This window comes from Sinohyriopsis cumingii, unplaced genomic scaffold, assembly GCF_028554795.1.
Source record: "Sinohyriopsis cumingii isolate HCF-2022 unplaced genomic scaffold, ASM2855479v2 utg001527l, whole genome shotgun sequence".
Classification (NCBI taxonomy): Eukaryota; Metazoa; Mollusca; class Bivalvia; order Unionida; family Unionidae; genus Sinohyriopsis; species Sinohyriopsis cumingii.
This window is the reverse complement of record NW_028316012.1, coordinates 3,087,403-3,092,060: the sequence shown is the minus strand read 5'-3', so window position 1 is coordinate 3,092,060 and position 4,658 is coordinate 3,087,403. Positions and strand designations below refer to the sequence as shown.

The 4,658-nt window shown below is 33.4% G+C and overlaps 1 long non-coding RNA gene across 1 annotated transcript; it reads left to right on the top strand.

Moving 5' to 3' along the window:
- Positions 1-1,079: 1,079 nt before the first annotated feature.
- Positions 1,080-2,994, top strand: LOC149772035 (uncharacterized). Its single transcript, XR_016418068.1, has 3 exons — positions 1,080-1,208; positions 1,789-1,908; positions 2,399-2,994. It is a non-coding gene; the product is annotated as an uncharacterized LOC149772035 (long non-coding RNA).
- Positions 2,995-4,658: the final 1,664 nt, after the last annotated feature.

Here is a 4,658-nt window from a genome sequence, read left to right as displayed (position 1 = left end):
ATGTTTAACTTTCATATAATATATTTTTGTGAAAACCTTTGAGGCACAGAATGTTGGAATTTACAAGCACTGTTAAGTGGCACTCAACTTTTGGACTTTATCTGACGCTAGTTTTCTCTTTGACGAAGTACCATCACCATGAAGTTAATTTTTTAGTTTTAACTACAACCATAATCAAACAAACACGAATGCATTACGAACTAGAAATGTCTAGCAAACATCCAAATATAAATACGAATAAGTTAGCTTCTTCTAACTTACTAGTGTACCTGTTGTGCTTGCTTACAAAGCATGACACATTCGAATAGTTTGTGTTACTAGATCACAAGTCTGGGAGAAAAAGGATGTGTGTGTGTATGTGCGAGAGAGAGAGAGAGAGAGAGAGAGATATTGGTGACTGTACACTTTCATTTTCCAGCATATTATACACATTTGCATAACTTGGACCTACTACACTCAAGATCACACGCACTATGAATCATGCTCTGAGCAGAACTACACCAACTAGTTTTACCCTCATCAAAGTGATAGAGTGTGATAATGTTTTATTTCCATCCCATAAAAAATTGCTTTATTCTCTACGGTGTCCTCAAATTGGACCTTTAAATCCCCACTAATTCCTTTTTACTCAATTTTGATCATGCTTCTCGATGGGACTACTTATGTAATAACACAACATAATTTCACATATCATTTATATTTATAGAAATACATACATATATATATATATATATATATATATATATATATATATATATATATATATATATATATATATATATATACACATATATATACATATATACAGAGAGAGAGAGAGAGAGAGAGAGAGAGAGAGAGAGAGAGAGAGAGAGAAAGAGACAGGGAAAGATATATTCTACCAAAGTCAATGTATCTAATTCTATGGTCAATACTATCCAAGTAATGAAAGCGGAGATCAGTGGTCATCCAGATGCATCATCCAGTTAACATATATATATAATGAAAACGTTGGCAATCATGAACTATGGAACATACGTACTCTGTGTCAATCAAACATAGGACACAGTTATGATTATTACGATATGTTGTCATTAGGTTTTAGTTCAGGATGAATATTAACGATCCCAGTGTTAGGAATATAATTTTTCTTTACTTTGCAGCTTAGATTCAATCCTCCATTTAGCGGCGTACAATACGAGCTAGAAATGACTATTCGAACAGCCGAGGTAAGTAATTTCTCGCTAAATAGCAATTGAATGTTTCGTCTTTAAATGCAGAATGTAACTGATCCTAAACGTGTATGTCTAATTTCTATAACAGAAGGGTTTAGGTGCACACTTCTATCCGTATCATGCAAACGTTTTGCATACTGCTTTATCGGTGTTAGCTTTGATATTGTGGGAATATTTTAAAACTTAGTGTTCACTATTCTTTCATTAGGCTCTCGTATATATGACAGGTGAATAAATGATCTACTCCTGCTAAATATAAATACACAAAGGTGTAAATCGTCATCGTTATGAAGATAAATACTGTGGGAAATAACTTCCATGAACCTTGTTTTTGCAAAGAATGATGCACACTGAAGATTGATGGAATAAAATTAATACTTAAATTGGTAAGACCGTCCGGGTATCAAGCACAGCAACAAAATTAATCTTGTTTAATTTTTATAAACCGTTATCATCAATCTCCTCCTATTCCTCCTTCTCCTCCTCATTATCTTCTTCTTAATGTTAGTATGATTATTATAATTGTTATTATTATTATTATTATTATCATTATTATTATTATTATTACTACTAGGGTCAAGAAAAGACATGTACAGCTTCGATGTTTGCGCTTCCGAAACTAAACTCTGGCAACAAGGGAGGTAGTATAAAGTGTGACTGTATCGACAACACAGTAATATAGACGATTATAAAGGTAAATAACATATATCATTTGTCTTAAACAGCAAAGACAGAGTAAATATAAATTCCGAGGGCAACTACAAGTAGACGTCTTAATGCTAAACATCTGACAATATATATTGATATATCTTAATCAACGACGAATCTTTGAGAAAACGTCTGAAATACAGTAGTATATCTAGACGATTATTGCATGTCATTTATGTATAGGGTTCGAGTTCCATTCGTGTCAAAAATTAATATGGTGTCTTGCGTGAAACTGGATTTATTCAATACCAATTAAATACATATTTGTCCTATTAACAATATACATTAAAATGTGCCATGAAATCTCTAAATTATAGCAGGGTATCTTGTGCTTATATATATCATAGCACGTAGAAAAGAATATCAGTAAAAGAAAATAATTTTCATGAAGTATTTGTTTCTAGCAATATATTAGAGAAAATAGCGTATACTGCTTTTCCATTTTAAATTGCATTTTGACATATTTTGTTTTGCAGGAAGAAGAGTTTTAGAGATGCAGAAACTATATCCTTCCTTTCCTATTTGAATATCATACATACACGGATATTGCAAATACAACAAATCTACGTCCTACCTGCTTTCTTGTAGAACGAATTGGAAAATAGCACGCTTGCTGGGTACAAACCTAATTTTCACAGTCGTTTTACAATCTTTTTAAATGTACTGATATGATCAAAAGCCTTCCATTTTAAAAACATAATGTATACACTTTTCTCTCAAACTGTCATACTGGATATTTCTAGTAGCTGTCAGCAGCATGATTTTGCACATATACCGTACAAAATGCATAACAGGGTTCTCTATATTATGCGAGTAAGTTTATAGAAATACATTAGAATTAACCCTTTTGGACGATATTGACTTGTTTAACAAATATTTGTACATTTAGATAATTGATAAATTACATCATAGTGTAAATACTGAAATTACATAATTGTCTGAAGTTGGTAAACATTGGCAACGTTGAAGAAAGTCATTTGAAAATTGACATATATAATTAGAACCTTTTACATTTGTAGTTAATAAAAAGTGTATTTTGTAGTGAATAAAGCAGTCTGGTGTATGTACACAGTCAATGTCCTTCATTTTCCTTTTAGTTCACTTAGTAAGAATCACTTATTGCACATTGGATTTGTAACTCCTTTGCAAAGTCGTTAATTCGACATAATGCTCTGATTATTGCTTTTTCGATCTGCGAGTTTTCCTCGTCAAGAAATCGTATAGACCTTTGAGCCAAGCTAAACAGGGCTCAAAGCCATATCGAAAATAAATGTAAATGATAAGTGTTGCTGCAAACAACTTAATTCTCATACATAAAGTGCCAACCCAAACTTATTACATAGTTAGCAATAGTTCTTAACCACGTAATATATTATCATAGCAACACAAAACATATGCCAAGTAAAGCACGCCTAAGAAAACAAAACAAATATTTCTTGGATATTATTCGAACGGAAAATTTAGATTCATTTATATTGATATGTTCATCTAATCGGAGGAAATGCTCATTTAACTGTCACACTTTGTGAAGTTCTGTGTGACCCACTGTTATGCGTTGGGGTGGAATGCTCCTAATATTTATTTGAATTACTGTGGAATTCCCACCCTGGCTCGTTTCTGTAGGAAGTGAAATTAGTGACAGAGAGAGGTAAAGCTGCGAGCCCCCAGTCAGCAATACCGACAATTAAATTATTAAGAACATAAAGGTGAAATTCAAAAGAATACCAATTTAATACAAATTAAACGATACTAATTTCTCAACCAATCTTGTTTCTTCTCTCGACCACGCAACAACCTAATTCATCACGCGATTATAGTGTGAGATGGCTTTCCCTTTACTTGGTTTCTACTCATCTGTGTTTACAACGCCAATTTCTTTCCTCCTTCCGGCGTTCTCCGTACTACGTTCTTCCTGTACGCTACCCATTCTTGTTCTTTTTTCTCCTCCTCCTTTTCTCTCTCTCTCTCTCTCTCTCTCTCTCTCTCTCTCTCTCTCTCTCTCTCTCTATCAACTAGGCTTGTTCTTTGCCTACTGCCTTGCTCTACCCAGTCTCCCTCTCTGAGACTCGGGACTTAGTTCTGTCCCCAAAAGCTTCCTGCGAGAAACACAATAACGTTAGCATGCTTTGTTACCATCTAGCTCACACTAAATCAACAGTCAATCATCAGATAAAGGCTATCTACATCTTCGGTCACGTATTCGTGCACATCGAAAAACACACACGTTCGTATAGAAAACAACGTTGCAATAAAGAGCGGTATCATACTTATGATCCAAACATCACTAAATTGCGTCACATCAATATACATGTATATTCTTAATCTCATTATCCTCAACAATATCACACCAATCAGATGGATTTCTGTGCACTACACTCCCACAAGTGTACACAAATATTCAAATATCCATATTATTTAATTTTACACACTGCAACCATTTCTAAAGTCACAATTCAATTCAACAGTTGCAAAATCTAAAATATCACATGAATAAATACACTAGTTTACCATGAAGTAACTAAATAGCGAATTACAATATTAATTCTGACGAGCGAGCAATCTACATAATCATAGATCATTTCTCAAGTACGCATGTAAATTAAACAATACACAGGTAATACTACATACTAACGATTCTAGTAAGCAAATATACACACTGCACATAATTACAATTACAATATTACATTGCCGTAACATTCTGCAACAATCGAGCAAATAACTCACTGACCTTTACGA